The 23,087-nt window shown below is 35.5% G+C and overlaps 1 long non-coding RNA gene across 2 annotated transcripts in view; it reads right to left on the bottom strand.

Moving 5' to 3' along the window:
* Positions 1-1,903: 1,903 nt before the first annotated feature.
* The window catches only part of LOC309701699, a 32,270-nt gene continuing 11,086 nt past the window's right edge, over positions 1,904-23,087 (bottom strand). The window contains exons 3-4 of one of the 2 annotated variants that reach the window (XR_014275220.1): positions 2,324-2,692; positions 1,904-1,914 (exon numbers count right to left, since the gene is read on the bottom strand). This is a non-coding gene — a long non-coding RNA (uncharacterized lncRNA). Of the gene's footprint in view, positions 1,915-2,200; positions 2,693-23,087 lie in introns of those variants that run through there. The other variant, XR_014275221.1, reaches the window with a different exon arrangement.

The following is a 23,087-nucleotide window of genomic DNA, read 5'->3' as shown; positions in this document are numbered from 1 at the left end:
AGTCCAATGGCGGCAACGTTGCAGCTCCGGCGGACGGCCACGGGTCCGGCAGCAGCAGCAAAACAGCTCTGGGGGCCTGCCACTGCTCCAGTGGCGGCGGCACTGCTGCCCCTCCCGTGGCGGGCCCCGGGTCCAGTAGCGGCGGCGCTGTTGCAGCTCCGGCAGACGGCCACGGGTCCGGCAGCAGCAGCAAAACAGTTCTGGGGGCCTGCCACTGCTCCAGTGGCGGCGGCACTGCTGCCCCTCCGGTGGCGAGCCCCGGGCCCAGTAGCGGCGGCGCTGCTCCCCAGGCGGCCTGCCCGGGATCCAGTGGCGGTAGCGGCGCTGCTGCTCCTTCGGCGGCCTGCCCCGGGTCCGACGGCGGCGGCGCTGCTCCCCAGGCGGCCTGCCCGGGATCCAGTGGCGGTGGCGGAGCTGCTGCTCCAGTGGCGGTGGCGGAGCTGCTGCTCCTCCGGCGGCCTGCCCCGGGTCCAACGGCGGCGGCGCTCCTCCCCAGGCGGCCTGCCCGGGATCCAGTGGCGGTGCTGCTGCTCCCCAGGCGGCCTGCCCGGGATCCAGTGGTGGCGGCGCAGCTCCGGTGAACAACAGCGAGGTGTGGTACATGGCCGATGACATGCCGGTCGATGACGCGCCGGTCGCTGACGCAGACGCGCTGGGCATAGCTGGCATGGAGGGCGCGCTAGACGTGATGGTCCATCTGACTCGCTGACCTCCAGTTCAGGCTGAGCGGGTCTCTCCGGACCTCCGAGCTCCTCCGGTGGCAGCGCGGGCTCCACAGGCTCGCTGAGCTCCTCCCGCTCGCCGAGCTCCTCCCGCTCGCCTAGCTCCTCCCGCTCGCCTATCTCCGGCTCGCTGAGCTGCTCCTGCTCCGGCTCGCAGGGCTCCGCAGCTGGCGGTGCGGGCTCCTCCGGCTGGCCTAGCTCCTCCGGCACGTTGAGCTGCTCCTGCTCCGGCTCGCAGGGCTCCGCAGCTGGCGGTGCGGGCTCCTCCGGCTCGCCTAGCTCCTCCGGCACGCTGAGCTGCTCCTCCTCCGGCTCGCTGGGCTCCGCAGCTGGCGGTGCGGACTCCTCCGGCTCGCTGAGCTCCTCAGCTGGCGGTGCGGACTCCGCTGGCGGTGCGGGCATCTCCGGCTGCGCGTCAGCCACAGATGGATGATCCGGAGGCTAAGATGGTGACGCGGTGTCCGCAGGTGGGGAAGGTGAAGGTAGAGTAGGTGATGCGGACAGCGAAGCCGAGAATACTGTGGTCGCTGCAGTTGGACGGAACTCTGGTAAAGAAGTGGCTGCAGAGGGCGGAGGCGACGATGGTGTGGCAGCTACTCCTGGTAGACTGGACAGCGATGCAGGGACAGATGGGTGAAATGATGGCAGAGGTGGTCCAGCCGGCATATCGACCTCCAACTGAGGATGAAGGTGAGAGGCTGACTGGACTGAAGACTGAGCTACCAGCTGGGCAGCAGGCTGAGGTGAGGGTGAGATGGCTATTATGAAGGGTGGAGAGGATGAAAATGTTACAGCTGGCTCAACAAATTCCAGGGGTCCAGAGGCAACTGAGACCTCCAGTTTGGCCTCTGGGGAAGCCCTGGGGAGAAACTCCATCTCCATGCGGTCAGACTGAGCCAAAAAGTCATTTGGGTCTGTATGCTCGGAACTCCCTAGCTCCCAGCTTACAGTCTCAGAGGGAACATTTTCTGAGTCTTTGGAGGTACAGCAAACAGTTTCTATTTTCATGTTTACAGGAAGGGAATTTATAACACCGGCAGAGTCCATTTTACTCACTGTGGCATCCAGAGCCGCTGGTCCTGAGTCTTTGACCAGCACAGGAGTGAGTGTGGATGTGGTTGAACGCTGCTTGCGAGGACGCCTTCTCCTCCGTGAAGGCGGGGCCGCGTTTAAACTGAAATCCGCTGTTCATCTGTGTTTTGATCGTCAATGACAGGGTTTATTATCGAAACAATATAGTCCGGTTTACTCACTGCGGTAATGAGCACTGTCGGTCCGTTGCTAGCTGACCGGGCTGAAACCGCAGGAGTGGGTTGAGGCGTAATGGAATGGTGGTGGAGAGTGTGGCATGCCTTCTATAATGGCGGATCAAACGATTGTGCCGCGAGCATCGACGGGAAAGCCCTCCGCCGACGCGTGAAAAACCAAGCGGCTAGAGTCTCTAGGAGAGCGGCCGAACTGTCCGTGTTCGGGCCACCCAAGCCAAATAATTCAAAACTCGAGCTCTCCCTTAAACTAGTGACCAATTGCCTAAGTTTGTTAATGTCCAAAATGTTCATGGTGAGGGTAGTGGATGTGAGGTAATTGTCAAGGAACACTACCTGTAGGTGTCTCTTGTGTGGGTCTACAGCCTGGATTACGCTCCGGCAGTAATCCCATAGCTGCGCGAGCGATCTCTCCTCCGTGGCAACTCCTGAGTTTTCTGGGTCCATGGTGGTTGGCGGGATCATTCTGTCACGGCTCGCTGGCAGACCGTGGGGATGTGGGGAAAGGAGGACCCAAAACGCAGACTCTGCGATGCAAACAGTGCTCTTTATTTACAGTGGAAAGCTGTAAACACAATAACTCCCCGTTGCTCCCTCGAACCCCGTGTGCGTGCTTCCCTCCGACGTCTGTGCTCGTGCTTGTGCTCCCCGCTGTTGTGTTACTGCACACCCTGTGCGTGCTGCCCTTCTGGTCCCTCGTTTCACCTGCAGGACAATACAGAAGCAGCCGTTAAACACTGGACCCGCGCGCACACACACGATCCGCACTTCCTAATGCTACACACTGACTTGGAGTCTTAGCTTAATGATCCCGTGCCGGTGGGAGCTCATGTAGTTGGAACACACCAACTACAGGTGGTCCCCATTCTTAAAGATGGGGACCACCACCCCGGTCTGCCAGTCCACAGGTACTGCCCCTGATCTCCACGCAACATTGCAGAGGCGTGTCAACCAGGACAGCCCTACAACGTCCAGAGCCTTCAGGAACTCGGGGCGGACCTCATCAACACCAGGGGCTCTGCAACCAAGGAGTTGTTTAAATGCCTTAGTGACCTCACCCCCGGAAATTGGCGGGTCATTCCGCTCATCCCCAGACTCTGCTTCCTCCTTGGAAGACGTGTCAGTAGGATCAAGGAGGTCCTCGAAGTATTCCTTCCACCGCCTGGCAATTTTCTCAGTCGACGTCAGCAGCGCTCCGCCAGCACTATAAACAGTGCAGGTAGAGTACCGCTTTCCCCTCCTGAGACCATGTTATAACCAACCATTTTATAAATATGTTATAACCAACGATGTTATAACAATGTTATAACCAACAATGTTATAACCGACCATGTTATAACCATGTTATAGCCATGTTATAACCAACCATGTTATAGCCATGATATAACCAACCATGTTATTGCCATGTTATAACATACCATGTTACAACCATGTTATAACTATGTTATAACCAACCGTGTTATAACCATTTTATAACCATGATATAACCAACCATGTTATTGCCGTGTTATAACCAACCATGTTATAACCAACCATATAACCATGTTATAACCAACTATATAACCATGTTATAACCAACCATGTTACAACCATGTTATAACCAACCATGTTACAACCATGTTATAACCAACCATGTTATAACCATCCATCTTATAACCAACCATGTTACAACCATGTTATAACCAACCATGTTATAACCATCCATGTTATAACCAAACATGTTACAACCATGTTATAACCAACCATGTTACAACCATGTTATAATGTACCATGTTACAACCATGTTATAACATACCATGTTACAGCCATGTTATAACCAACCATGTTATAACCAACCATGTTACAACCATGTTATAACCAACCATGTTATAACCATCCATGTTACAACCAACCATGTTACAACCATGTTATAACGTACCATGTTACAACCATGTTATAACATACCATGTTATAACCATCCATGTTATTACCATGTTATAACCAACCATGTTATTACCATGTTATAACCAACCATGATATAACCGACCAAGTTATAACAATGTTATAACCAACCAGGTTATAACAATGTTATAACCAACCATGTTATTACCGACAATGTTATAACCATGGTGTAACCAAGCATGTTATAACAAACCATGTTAATAACCATATTATAACAAACCATGTTATAACCAACCATGTTATAACCAACCATGTTATAACCAACTATGTTATGACAAACAATGTTATAACCAACCATGTTATAACCAACCATGTTATAACCATCCATGTTACAACCAACCATGTTACAACCATGTTATAACAAACCATGTTACAACCATGTTATAACGTACCATGTTATAACCATGTTATAACCAACCATGTTACAACCATGTTATAACGTACCATGTTATAACCATGTTATAACCAACCATGTTACAACCATATTATAACGTACCATGTTATAACCAACCATGTTATAACCATGTTATAACCAACCATGTTACAACTATATTATAACGTACAATGTTATAACCAACAATGTTATAACCATTATATAACCAACCATGTTATAACCATGGTATAACCAACCATGTTATAACCAACCATGTTATAACCATGTTATAACCAACCATGTTATAACCAACCATGATATAACCGACCATGTTATAACAATGTTATAACCAACCAGGTTTTAACAATGTTATAACCAACCATGTTATAACCATTATATAACCGACCATGTTATAACCAACCATGTTAATAACCATATTATAACAAACCATGTTATAACCAACCATGTTATAACCAACCATTTTATAACAAACCATGTTATAACCATCCATGTTATAACCAACCATGTTATAACCATCCATGTTACAACCAACCATGTTACAACCATGTTATAACGTACCATGTTATAACCATGTTATAACCAACCATGTTACAACCATATTATAACGTACCATGTTATAACCAACCATGTTATAACCATGTTATAACCAACCATGTTACAACCATATTATAACGTACCATGTTATAACCAACCATGTTATAACCATTGTATAACCAACCATGTTATAACTAACCATGTTATAACCATGTTATAACCAACCATGTTATAATCATGTTATAGCCAACCATGTTATAATCATGTTATAAGCAACCATGTTATAACCATGTTATAACCAACCATGTTATTAGCATGATATAACCGACCATGTTATAACAATGTTATAACCATGATATAACCGACCATGTTATAACAATGTTATAACCAACCATGTTATTGCCATGTTATAACATACCATGTTACAACCATGTTATAACTATGTTATAACCAACCATGTTATAACAATTTTATAACCATGATATAACCAACCATGTTATTGCCGTGTTATAACCAACCATGTTATAACCAACCATATAACCATGTTACAACCATGTTATAACTATGTTATAACCAACCGTGTTATAACCATTTTATAACCATGATATAACCAACCATGTTATTGCCGTGTTATAACCAACCATGTTATAACCAACCATATAACCATGTTATAACCAACCGTGTTATAACCATTTTATAACCATGTTATAACCAACCATGTTACAACCATGTTATAACCAACCATGTTATAACCATCCATCTTATAACCAACCATGTTACAACCATGTTATAACCAACCATGTTATAACCATTTTATAACCATGATATAACCAACCATGTTATTGCCGTGTTATAACCAACCATGTTATAACCAACCATATAACCATGTTATAACCAACTATATAACCATGTTATAACCAACCATGTTACAACCATGTTATAACCAACCATGTTACAACCATGTTATAACCAACCATGTTATAACCATCCATCTTATAACCAACCATGTTACAACCATGTTATAACCAACCATGTTATAACCATCCATGTTATAACCAAACATGTTACAACCATGTTATAACCAACCATGTTACAACCATGTTATAACGTACCATGTTACAACCATGTTATAACGTACCATGTTACAACCATGTTATAACCAACCATCTTATAACCAACCATGTTATAACCAACCATGTTATAACCAACCATGTTATAACCATGTTATAACCAACCATGTTATTACCATGTTATAACCAACCATGTTATTACCATGTTATAACCAACCATGATATAACCGAACATGTTATAACAATGTTATAACGAACCAGGTTATAACAATGTTATAACCAACCATGTTATAACCATTATATAACCGACCATGTTATAACCAACCATGTTATTACCGACAATGTTATAACCATGGTGTAACCAAGCATGTTATAACAAACCATGTTATAACCAAGCATGTTATAACAAACCATGTTATAACCAACCATGTTATAACTAACCATGTTATAACCAACTATGTTATGACAAACAATGTTATAACCAACCATGTTATAACAAACCATGTTATAATCATACATGTAATAACCAACCATTTTACAACCATGTTATAACCAACCATGTTATAACCATCCATGTTACAACCAACCTTGTTACAACCATGTTATAACAAACCATGTTACAACCATGTTATAACGTACCATGTTATAACCATGTTATAACCAACCATGTTATAACCATCCATGTTATAACCAACCATGTTACAACCATGTTATAACCAACCATGTTATAACCATCCATGTTACAACCAACCATGTTACAACCATGTTATAACGTACCATATTATAACCACGTTATAACCAACCATGTTATAACCATGTTATGACCAACCATGTTACAACCATATTATAACGTACCATGTTATAACCAACCATGTTATAACCATTATATAACCTACCATGTTATAACCATGTTATAACAAACCATGTTATAACAATGTTATAACCAACCAAGTTATAACCATGTTATAACCAACCATGTTATAACCATGGTATAACCAACCATGTTATAACCAACCATGTTATAATCATGTTATAACCAACCATGTTATAATCATGTTATAAGCAACCATGTTATTAGCATGATATAACCGACCATGTTATAACAATGTTATAACCATGATATAACCGACCATGTTATAACAATGTTATAACCAACCATGTTATAACAATGTTATAACCAACCATGTTATAACCAACCATGTTATAACCAACCATGTTATAACCATGTTATAACCAACCATGTTATAACCAACCATGTTATTACCATGTTATAACCAACCATGTTATAACCAACCATGTTATAACCATGTTATAACCAACCATGTTATAGCCATGTTATAACCAACTATGTTATGACAAACAATGTTATAACCAACCATGTTATAACAAACCATGTTATAATCATACATGTAATAACCAACCATGTTACAATCATGTTATAACCAACCATGTTATAACCATCCATGTTACAACCAACCATGTTACAACCATGTTATAACAAACCATGTTACAACCATGTTATAACGTACCATGTTATAACCATGTTATAACCAACCATGTTATAACAAACCATGTTATAACCAACCATGTTACAACCATGTTATAACCAACCATGTTATAACCATCCATGTTACAACCAACCATGTTACAACCATGTTATAACGTACCATATTATAACCACGTTATAACCAACCATGTTATAACCATGTTATGACCAACCATGTTACAACCATATTATAACGTACCATGTTATAACCAACCATGTTATAACCATTATATAACCTACCATGTTATAACCATGTTATAACAAACCATGTTATAACAATGTTATAACCAACCAAGTTATAACCATGTTATAACCAACCATGTTATAACCATGGTATAACCAACCATGTTATAACCAACCATGTTACAACCATGTTATAACTATGTTATAACCAACCGTGTTATAACCATTTTATAACCATGATATAACCAACCATGTTATTGCCGTGTTATAACCAACCATGTTATAACCAACCATATAACCATGTTATAACCAACCGTGTTATAACCATTTTATAACCATGTTATAACCAACCATGTTACAACCATGTTATAACCAACCATGTTATAACCATCCATCTTATAACCAACCATGTTACAACCATGTTATAACCAACCATGTTATAACCATCCATGTTATAACCAAACATGTTACAACCATGTTATAACCAACCATGTCACAACCATGTTATAACGTACCATGTTACAACCATGTTATAACGTACCATGTTACAACCATGTTATAACCAACCATATTATAACCAACCATCTTATAACCAACTATGTTATAACCATGTTAGAGGCAACCATGTTATAACCATGTTATAACGTACCATGTTATAACCATGTTATAACCAACCATGATAAACCGAACATGTTATAACAATGTTATAACCAACCAGGTTATAACAATGTTATAACCAACCAGGTTATAACAATGTTATAACCAACCATGTTATAACCATTATATAACCGACCATGTTATAACCAACCATGTTAGTACCGACAATGTTATAACCATGGTGTAACCAAGCATGTTATAACAAACCATGTTATAACCAACCATGTTATAACTAACCATGTTATAACCAACTATGTTATGACAAACAATGTTATAACCAACCATGTTATAACAAACCATGTTATAATCATACATGTTATAACCAACCATGTTACAACCATGTTATAACCAACCATGTTATAACCATCTATGTTACAACCAACCATGTTACAACCATGTTATAACCAACCATGTTACAACCATGTTATAACGTACCATGTTATAACCAACCATGTTACAACCATGTTATAACCAACCATGTTATAACCATCCATGTTACAACCAACCATGTTACAACCATGTTATAACGTACCATGTTATAACCATGTTATAACCAACCATGTTACAATGATATTATAACGTACCATGTTATAACCAACCATGTTATAACCATGTTATAACCAACCATGTTACAACCATATTATAACGTACCATGTTATAACCAACCATGTTATAACCATTATATAACCTACCATGTTATAACCATGTTATAACCAACCATGTTATAACCATGTTATAACCAACCATGTTATAACCATGGTGTAACCAAGCATGTTATAACAAACCATGTTATAACCAACCATGTTATAACTAACCATGTTATAACCAACTATGTTATGACAAACAATGTTATAACCAACCATGTTATAACAAACCATGTTATAATCATACATGTAATAACCAACCATGTTACAACCATGTTATAACCAACCATGTTATAACCATCCATGTTACAACCAACCATGTTACAACCATGTTATAACAAACCATGTTACAACCATGTTATAACGTACCATGTTATAACCATGTTATAACCAACCATGTTATAACCATCCATGTTATAACCAACCATGTTACAACCATGTTATAACCAACCATGTTATAACCATCCATGTTACAACCAACCATGTTACAACCATGTTATAACGTACCATATTATAACCATGTTATAACCAACCATGTTATTACCGACAATGTTATAACCATGGTGTAACCAAGCATGTTATAACAAACCATGTTATAACCAACCATGTTATAACTAACCATGTTATAACCAACTATGTTATGACAAACAATGTTATAACCAACCATGTTATAACAAACCATGTTATAATCATACATGTAATAACCAACCATGTTACAACCATGTTATAACCAACCATGTTATAACCATCCATGTTACAACCAACCATGTTACAACCATGTTATAACAAACCATGTTACAACCATGTTATAACGTACCATGTTATAACCATGTTATAACCAACCATGTTATAACCATCCATGTTATAACCAACCATGTTACAACCATGTTATAACCAACCATGTTATAACCATCCATGTTACAACCAACCATGTTACAACCATGTTATAACGTACCATGTTATAACCATGTTATAACCAACCATGTTATTACCATGTTATAACCAACCATGTTACAACCATATTATAACGTACCATGTTATAACCAACCATGTTATAACCATTATATAACCTACAATGTTATAACCATGTTATAACCAACCATGTTATAACCATGTTATAACCAACCATGTTATAACCTTGGTATAACCAACCATGTTATAACCAACCATGTTATAATCATGTTATAACCAACCATGTTATAATCATGTTATAAGCAACCATGTTATAACCATGTTATAACCAACCATGTTATTAGCATGATATAACCGACCATGTTATAACAATGTTATAACCAACCATGTTATAACAATGTTATAACCAACCATGTTATAACCAACCATGTTATAACCAACCATGTTATAACCATGTTATAACCAACCATGTTATAACCAACCATGTTATTACCATGTTATAACCAACCATGTTATAACCAACCATGTTATAACCATGTTATAACCAACCATGTTATAACCAACCATGTTATAACCATGTTATAACCAACCATGTTATAGCCATGTTATAACCAACCATGTTATAGCCATGATATAACCAACCATGTTATTGCCGTGTTATAACCAACCATGTTATAACCATTATATAACCAACCATGTTATAACCATGGTATAACCAACCATGTTATAACCGTGTTATAACAATGTTATAACCAACCATGTTATAACAACCATGTTATAACCAACCATGTTATAACCATGTTATAACCAACCATGTTATAACCAACCATGTTATTACCATGTTATAACCAACCATGTTATAACCAACCATGTTATAACCATGTTATAACCAACCATGTTATAGCCATGTTATAACCAACCATGTTATAGCCATGATATAACCAACCATGTTATTGCCGTGTTATAACCAACCATGTTATAACCATTATATAACCAACCATGTTATAACCATGGTATAACCAACCATGTTATAACCATGTTATAACCAACCATGTTATAACCATTATATAACCAACCATGTTATAACCATGGTATAACCAACCATGTTATAACCATGTTATAACCAACCATGTTATAACCATGTTATAACTAACCATGTTATAACCATGTTATAACCAACCATGTTATAATCATGTTATAACCAACCATGTTATAATCATGTTATAAGCAACCATGTTATAACCATGTTATAACCAACCATGTTCTTAGCATGATATAACCAACCATGTTATAACAATGTTATAACCATGATATAACCGACCATGTTATAACAATGTTATAACCAACCATGTTATAACAATGTTATAACCAACCATGTTATAACCAACCATGTTATAACCAACCATGTTATAACCATGTTATAACCAACCATGTTATAACCAACCATGTTATAACAATGTTATAACCAACCATGTTATAACCAACCATGTTATAACCATGTTATAACCAACCATGTTATAGCCATGTTATAACCAACCATGTTATAACCATTATATAACCAACCATGTTATAACCATGGTATAACCAACCATGTTATAACCATGTTATAACAATGTTATAACCAACCATGTTATAACAACCATGTTATAACCAACCATGTTATAACCATGTTATAACCAACCATGTTATAACCAACCATGTTATTACCATGTTATAACCAACCATGTTATAACCAACCATGTTATAACCATGTTATAACCAACCATGTTATAGCCGTGTTATAACCAACCATGTTATAGCCATGATATAACCAACCATGTTATTGCCGTGTTATAAGCAACCATGTTATAACCATTATATAACCAACCATGTTATAACCATGGTATAACCAACCATGTTATAACCATGTTATAACCATGTTATAAGCAACCATGTTATAACCATGTTATAACCAACCATGTTATAACCAACCATATAACCATGTTATAACCAACTATATAACCATGTTGTAACCAACCATGTTATTAGCATGATATAACCGACCATGTTATAACAATGTTATAACCATGATATAACCGAGCATGTTATAACAATGTTATAACCAACCATGTTATAACAATGTTATAACCAACCATGTTATAACCAACCATCTTATAACCATCCATGTTATAACCAACCATGTTACAACCATGTTATAACCAACCATGTTATAACCATGTTATAACCAACCATGTTATTAGCATGATATAACCGACCATGTTATAACAATGTTATAACCATGATATAACCGAGCATGTTATAACAATGTTATAACCAACCATGTTATAACAATGTTATAACCAACCATGTTATAACCAACCATGTTATAACCATGTTATAACGTACCATGTTACAACCATGTTATAACGTACCATGTTACAACCATGTTATAACCAACCATCTTATAACCAACCATCTTATAACCAACCATGTTATAACCAACCATGTTATTACCATGTTATAACCAACCATGTTATTACCATGTTATAACCAACCATGATATAACCGAACATGTTATAACAATGTTATAACGAACCAGGTTATATCAATGTTATAACCAACCATGTTATAACCATTATATAACCGACCATGTTATTAGCATGATATAACCGACCATGTTATAACAATGTTATAACCATGATATAACCGACCATGTTATAACAATGTTATAACCAACCATGTTATAACCATTATATAACCGACCATGTTATTAGCATGATATAACCGACCATGTTATAACAATGTTATAACCATGTTATAACCAACCATGTTATAACCAACCATGTTATTACCATGTTATAACCAACCATGTTATTACAATGTTATAACCAACCATGTTATTACCATGTTATAACCAACCATGATATAACCGAACATGTTATAACAATGTTATAACCAACCATGTTATAACCATTATATAACCGACCATGTTATAACCAACCATGTTATTACCGACAATGTTATAACCATGGTGTAACCAAGCATGTTATAACAAACCATGTTATAACCAACCATGTTATAACTAACCATGTTATAACCAACTATGTTATGACAAACAATGTTATAACCAACCATGTTATAACAAACCATGTTATAATCATACATGTAATAACCAACCATGTTACAACCATGTTATAACCAACCATGTTATAACCATCCATGTTACAACCAACCATGTTACAACCATGTTATAACAAACCATGTTACAACCATGTTATAACGTACCATGTTATAACCATGTTATAACCAACCATGTTATAACCATCCATGTTATAACCAACCATGTTACAACCATGTTATAACCAACCATGTTATAACCATCCATGTTACAACCAACCATGTTACAACCATGTTATAACGTACCATGTTATAACCATGTTATAACCAACCATGTTATAACCATGTTATAACCAACCATGTTACAACCATATTATAACGTACCATGTTATAACCAACCATGTTATAACCATTATATAACCTACCATGTTATAACCATGTTATAACCAACCATATTATAACCATGTTATAACCAACCATGTTATAACCTTGGTATAACCAACCATGTTATAACCAACCATGTTATAATCATGTTATAACCAACCATGTTATAATCATGTTATAACCAACCATGTTATAATCATGTTATAACCATGATATAACCGACCATGTTATAACAATGTTATAACCAACCATGTTATAACCAACCATGTTATAACCAACCATGTTATAACCAACCATGTTATAACCAACCATATAACCATGTTATAACCAACTATATAACCATGTTATAACCAACCATGTTATAACCATGTTATAACCAACCATGTTACAACCATGTTATAACCAACCATGTTATAACCATCCATGTTACAACCATGTTATAACGTACCATGTTATAACCATGTTATAACCAACCATGTTATTACCATGTTATAACCAACCATGTTATTACCATGTTATAACCAACCATGTTATAACAATGTTATAACCAACCATGTTATAACCAACCATGTTATAACCAACCATGTTATAACCAACCATGTTATAACCATGTTATAACCAACCATGTTATAACCAACCATGTTATTACCATGTTATAACCAACCATGTTATAACCAACCATGTTATAACCATGTTATAACCAACCATGTTATAGCCATGTTATAACCAACCATGTTATAGCCATGATATAACCAACCATGTTATTGCCGTGTTATAACCAACCATGTTATAACCATTATATAACCAACCATGTTATTGCCGTGTTATAACCAACCATGTTATAACAATGTTATAACCAACCATGTTATAACCATTATATAACCGACCATGTTATAACCAACCATGTTATTACCGACAATGTTATAACCATGGTGTAACCAAGCATGTTATAACAAACCATGTTATAACCAACCATGTTATAACTAACCATGTTATAACCAACTATGTTATGACAAACAATGTTATAACCAACCATGTTATAACAAACCATGTTATAATCATACATGTAATAACCAACCATGTTACAACCATGTTATAACAAACCATGTTACAACCATGATATAACGTACCATGTTATAACCATGTTATAACCAACCATGTTATAACCATGTTATAACCAACCATGTTACAACCATATTATAACGTACCATGTTATAACCAACCATGTTATAACCATTATATAACCTACCATGTTATAACCATGTTATAACCAACCATGTTATAACCATGTTATAACCAACCATGTTATAACCTTGGTATAACCAACCATGTTATAACCAACCATGTTATAATCATGTTATAACCAACCATGTTATAATCATGTTATAAGCAACCATGTTATAACCATGTTATAACCATGATATAACCGACCATGTTATAACAATGTTATAACCAACCATGTTATAACAATGTTATAACCAACCATGTTATAACCAACCATGTTATAACCATGTTATAACCAACCATGTTACAACCATGTTATAACCAACCATGTTATAACCAACCATATAACCATGTTATAACCAACCATGTTATAACCATGTTATAACCAACCATGTTACAACCATGTTATAACCAACCATGTTATAACCATCCATGTTACAACCAACCATGTTACAACCATGTTATAACATACCATGTTATAACCATGTTATAACCAACCATGTTATTACCATGTTATAACCATGTTATAACCAACCATGTTATTACCATGTTATAACCAACCATGTTATAACAATGTTATAACCAACCATGTTATAACCAACCATGTTATAACCAACCATGTTATAACCAACCATGTTATAACCATGTTATAACCAACCATGTTATAACCAACCATGTTATAACCAACCATGTTATAACCAACCATGTTATAACCATGTTATAACCAACCATGTTATAGCCATGATATAACCAACCATGTTATAACCATTATATAACCAACCATGTTATTGCCGTGTTATAACCAACCATGTTATAACAATGTTATAACCAACCATGTTATAACAATGTTATAACCAACCATGTTATAACCAACCATGTTATAACCAACCATGTTATAACCAACCATGTTATTACCATGTTATAACCAACCATGTTATAACCAACCATGTTATAACCATGTTATAACCAACCATGATATAACCAACCATGTTATAACCATCCATGTTATAACCAACCATGTTACAACCATGTTATAACCAAACATTTTATAACCATCCATGTTACAACCAACCATGTTACAACCATGTTATAACGTACCATGTTATAACCATGTTATAACCAACCATGTTATAATCATGTTATAACCAACCATGTTATAATCATGTTATAAGCAACCATGTTATAACCATGTTATAACCAACCATGTTATTAGCATGCTATAACCGACCATGTTATAACAATGTTATAACCAACCATGTTATAACAATGTTATAACCAACCATGTTATAACCAACCATGTTATAACCAACCATGTTGTTACCATGTTATAACCAACCATGTTATAACCAACCATGTTATAACCATGTTATAACCAACCATGTTATAGCCATGTTATAACCAACCATGTTATAGCCATGATATAACCAACCATGTTATTGCCGTGTTATAACCAACCATGTTATAACCATTATATAACCAACCATGTTATAACCATGGTATAACCAACCATGTTACAACCATGTTATAACCAACCATGTTATAACAATGTTATAACGTACCATGTTATAACCATTATATAACCGACCATGTTATAACCAACCATGTTATTACCGACAATGTTATAACCATGGTGTAACCAAGCATGTTATAACAAACCATGTTATAACCAACCATGTTATAACTAACCATGTTATAATCATACATGTAATAGCCAACCATGTTACAACCATGTTATAACCAACCATGTTATAACCATCCATGTTACAACCAACCATGTTACAACCATGTTATAACAAACCATGTTACAACCAACCATGTTATAACCATGTTATAACCAACCATGTTATAATCATATTATAAGCAACCATGTTATAACCATGTTATAACCAACCATGTTATAACCTTGGTATAACCAACCATGTTATAACGTACCATGTTATAACCATGTTATAACCAACCATGTTATAATCATGTTATAACCAACCATGTTATAATCATATTATAAGCAACCATGTTATAACCATGTTATAACCAACCATGTTACAACCATATTATAACATACCATGTTATAACCAACCATGTTATAACCATTATATAACCTACCATGTTATAACCATGTTATAACCAACCATGTTATAACAATGTTATAACCAACCAAGTTATAACCATGTTATAACCAACCATGTTATAACCTTGGTATAACCAACCATGTTATAACCAACCATGTTATAATCATGTTATAACCAACCATGTTATAATCATGTTATAAGCAACCATGTTATAACCATGTTATAACCAACCATGTTATTAGCATGATATAACCGACCATGTTATAACAATGTTATAACCATGATATAACCGACCATGTTATAACAATGTTATAACCAACCATGTTATAACCAACCATGTTATAACCATGTTATAACCAACCATGTTATAACCAACCATGTTATTACCATGTTATAACCAACCATGTTATAACCATGTTATAACCAACCATGTTATTGCCGTGTTATAACCAACCATGTTATAGCCAACCATTTTATAACCAACCATGTTATAACCATGTTATAACCAACCATGTTATAACCAACCATGTTATTACCATGTTATAACCAACCATGTTATAACCAACCATGTTATAACCATGTTATAACCAACCATGTTATTGCCGTGTTATAACCAACCATGTTATAACCATTATATAACCAACCATGTTATAACCATGGTATAACCAACCATGTTATAACCATGTTATAACCATGTTATAAGCAACCATGTTATAACCATGTTATAACCAACCATGTTATAACCAACCATATAACCATGTTATAACCAACTATATAACCATGTTATAACCAACCATGTTATAACCATGTTATAACCAACCATGTTACAACCATGTTATAACCAACCATGATATAACCAACCATGTTATAACCATCCATGTTATAACCAACCATGTTACAACCATGTTATAACCAACCATGTTATAACCATCCATGTTACAACCAACCATGTTACAACCATGTTATAACCAACCATGTTATAATCATTATATAACCTACCATGGTATAACCATGTTATAACCAACCATGTTATAACAATGTTATAACCAACCAAGTTATAACCATGTTATAACCAACCATGTTATAACCTTGGTATAACCAACCATGTTATAACCAACCATGTTATAATCATGTTATAACCAACCATGTTATAATCATGTTATAACCAACCATGTTATAATCATATTATAAGCAACCATGTTATAACCATGTTATAACCAACCATGTTACAACCATATTATAACGTACCATGTTATAACCAACCATGTTATAACCATTATATAACCTACCATGTTATAACCATGTTATAACCAACCATGTTATAACAATGTTATAAGCAACCATGTTATAACCATGTTATAACCAACCATGTTATTAGCATGATATAACCGACCATGTTATTACAATGTTATAACCATGATATAACCGACCATGTTATAACAATGTTATAACCAACCATGTTATAACAATGTTATAACCAACCATGTTATAACCAACCATGTTATAACCAACCATGTTATAACCAACCATGTTATAACCATGTTATAACCAACCATGTTATAACCAACCATGTTATTACCATGTTATAACCAACCATGTTATAACCATTATATAACCAACCATGTTATAACCATGGTATAACCAACCATGTAATAACCATGTTATAACCATGTTATAAGCAACCATGTTATAACCATGTTATAACCAACCATGTTATAACCAACCATATAACCATGTTATAACCAACTATATAACCATGTTATAACCAACCATATTATAACCATGTTATAACCAACCATGTTACAACCATATTATAACGTACCATGTTATAACCAACCATGTTATAACCATTATATAACCTACCATGTTATAACCATGTTATAACCAACCATGTTATAACAATGTTATAACCAACCAAGTTATAACCATGTTATAACCAACCATGTTATAACCTTGGTATAACCAACCATGTTATAACCAACCATGTTATAATCATGTTATAACCAACCATGTTATAATCATGTTATAAGCAACCATGTTATAACCATGTTATAATCAACCATGTTATTAGCATGATATAACCGACCATGTTATAACAATGTTATAACCAACCATGTTATAACCAACCATGTTATAACCATGTTATAACCAACCATGTTATAACCAACCATGTTATTACCATGTTATAACCAACCATGTTATAACCATGTTATAACCAACCATGTTATTAGCATGATATAACCAACCATGTTATAACAATGTTATAACCAACCATGTTATAACCAACCATGTTATAACCAACCATGTTATAACCAACCATGTTATTACCATGTTATAACCAACCATGTTATAACCATGTTATAACCAACCATGTTATAATCATGTTATAACCAACCATGTTATAATCATATTATAAGCAACCATGTTATAACCATGTTATAACCAACCATGTTATAACCATGTTATAACCATGTTATAACCAACCATGTTATAACCATTATATAACCTACCATGTTATAACCATGTTATAACCAACCATGTTATAACCATGTTATAACCAACCATATAACCATGTTATAACCAACCATGTTATAACCATGTTATAACCAACCATGTTACAACCATGTTATAACCAACCATGATATAACCAACCATGTTATAACCATCCATGTTACAACCAACCATGTTACACCATGTTATAACGTACCATGTTATAACCATGTTATAACCAACCATGTTATAATCATGTTATAACCAACCATGTTATAATCATATTATAAGCAACCATGTTATAACCATGTTATAACCAACCATGTTACAACCATATTATAACGTACCATGTTATAACCAACCATGTTATAACCATTATATAACCTACCATGTTATAACAATGTTATAACCAACCATGTTATAACCATTATATAACCGACCATGTTATAACCAACCATGTTATTACCGACAATGTTATAACCATGGTGTAACCAAGCATGTTATAACAAACCATGTTATAACCAACCATGTTATAACTAACCATGTTATAACCAACTATGTTATGACAAACAATGTTATAACCAACCATGTTATAACAAACCATGTTATAATCATACATGTAATAACCAACCATGTTACAACCATGTTATAACAAACCATGTTACAACCATGATATAACGTACCATGTTATAACCATGTTATAACCAACCATGTTATAACCATTATATAACCTACCATGTTATAACCATGTTATAACCAACCATGTTATAACCATGTTATAACCAACCATGTTATAACCTTGGTATAACCAACCATGTTATAACCAACCATGTTATAATCATGTTATAACCAACCATGTTATAATCATGTTATAAGCAACCATGTTATAACCATGTTATAACCATGATATAACCGACCATGTTATAACAATGTTATAACCAACCATGTTATAACAATGTTATAACCAACCATGTTATAACCAACCATGTTATAACCATGTTATAACCAACCATGTTACAACCATGTTATAACCAACCATGTTATAACCAACCATATAACCATGTTATAACCAACCATGTTATAACCATGTTATAACCAACCATGTTACAACCATGTTATAACCAACCATGTTATAACCATCCATGTTACAACCAACCATGTTACAACCATGTTATAACATACCATGTTATAACCATGTTATAACCAACCATGTTATTACCATGTTATAACCATGTTATAACCAACCATGTTATTACCATGTTATAACCAACCATGTTATAACAATGTTATAACCAACCATGTTATAACCAACCATGTTATAACCAACCATGTTATAACCAACCATGTTATAACCATGTTATAACCAACCATGTTATAACCAACCATGTTATAACCAACCATGTTATAACCATGTTATAACCAACCATGTTATAGCCATGATATAACCAACCATGTTATAACCATTATATAACCAACCATGTTATTGCCGTGTTATAACCAACCATGTTATAACAATGTTATAACCAACCATGTTATAACAATGTTATAACCAACCATGTTATAACCAACCATGTTATAACCAACCATGTTATAACCAACCATGTTATAACCATGTTATAACCAACCATGATATAACCAACCATGTTATAACCATCCATGTTATAACCAACCATGTTACAACCATGTTATAACCAACCATGTTATAACCATCCATGTTACAACCAACCATGTTACAACCATGTTATAACGTACCATGTTATAACCATGTTATAACCAACCATGTTATAATGATGTTATAACCAACCATGTTATAATCATGTTATAAGCAACCATGTTATAACCATGTTATAACCAACCATGTTATTAGCATGCTATAACCGACCATGTTATAACAATGTTATAACCAACCATGTTATAACAATGTTATAACCAACCATGTTATAACCAACCATGTTATAACCAACCATGTTGTTACCATGTTATAACCAACCATGTTATAACCAACCATGTTATAACCATGTTATAACCAACCATGTTATAGCCATGTTATAACCAACCATGTTATAGCCATGATATAACCAACCATGTTATTGCCGTGTTATAACCAACCATGTTATAACCATTATATAACCAACCATGTTATAACCATGGTATAACCAACCATGTTACAACCATGTTATAACCAACCATGTTATAACAATGTTATAACGTACCATGTTATAACCATTATATAACCGACCATGTTATAACCAACCATGTTATTACCGACAATGTTATAACCATGGTGTAACCAAGCATGTTATAACAAACCATGTTATAACCAACCATGTTATAACTAACCATGTTATAATCATACATGTAATAACCAACCATGTTACAACCATGTTATAACCAACCATGTTATAACCATCCATGTTACAACCAACCATGTTACAACCATGTTATAACAAACCATGTTACAACCAACCATGTTATAACCATGTTATAACGAACCATGTTATAATCATATTATAAGCAACCATGTTATAACCATGTTATAACCAACCATGTTATAACCTTGGTATAACCAACCATGTTATAACGTACCATGTTATAACCATGTTATAACCAACCATGTTATAATCATGTTATAACCAACCATGTTATAATCATATTATAAGCAACCATGTTATAACCATGTTATAACCAACCATGTTACAACCATATTATAACATACCATGTTATAACCAACCATGTTATAACCATTATATAACCTACCATGTTATAACCATGTTATAACCAACCATGTTATAACAATGTTATAACCAACCAAGTTATAACCATGTTATAACCAACCATGTTATAACCTTGGTATAACCAACCATGTTATAACCAACCATGTTATAATCATGTTATAACCAACCATGTTATAATCATGTTATAAGCAACCATGTTATAACCATGTTATAACCAACCATGTTATTAGCATGATATAACCGACCATGTTATAACAATGTTATAACCATGATATAACCGACCATGTTATAACAATGTTATAACCAACCATGTTATAACCAACCATGTTATAACCATGTTATAACCAACCATGTTATAACCAACCATGTTATTACCATGTTATAACCAACCATGTTATAACCATGTTATAACCAACCATGTTATTGCCGTGTTATAACCAACCATGTTATAACCAACCATTTTATAACCAACCATGTTATAACCATGTTATAACCAACCATGTTATAACCAACCATGTTATTACCATGTTATAACCAACCATGTTATAACCAACCATGTTATAACCATGTTATAACCAACCATGTTATTGCCGTGTTATAACCAACCATGTTATAACCATTATATAACCAACCATGTTATAACCATGGTATAACCAACCATGTTATAACCATGTTATAACCATGTTATAAGCAACCATGTTATAACCATGTTATAACCAACCATGTTATAACCAACCATATAACCATGTTATAACCAACTATATAACCATGTTATAACCAACCATGTTATAACCATGTTATAACCAACCATGTTACAACCATGTTATAACCAACCATGATATAACCAACCATGTTATAACCATCCATGTTATAACCAACCATGTTACAACCATGTTATAACCAACCATGTTATAACCATCCATGTTACAACCAACCATGTTACAACCATGTTATAACCAACCATGTTATAATCATTATATAACCTACCATGGTATAACCATGTTATAACCAACCATGTTATAACAATGTTATAACCAACCAAGTTATAACCATGTTATAACCAACCATGTTATAACCTTGGTATAACCAACCATGTTATAACCAACCATGTTATAATCATGTTATAACCAACCATGTTATAATCATGTTATAACCAACCATGTTATAATCATATTATAAGCAACCATGTTATAACCATGTTATAACCAACCATGTTACAAC

Source organism: Aulonocara stuartgranti (genome assembly GCF_965226115.1).
Source record: "Aulonocara stuartgranti genome assembly, chromosome: 3".
NCBI classification, from domain to species: Eukaryota; Metazoa; Chordata; class Actinopteri; order Cichliformes; family Cichlidae; genus Aulonocara; species Aulonocara stuartgranti.
The sequence above is the reverse complement of the archived record's forward strand: the minus strand, read 5'-3'. Positions and strand labels throughout refer to the sequence as shown.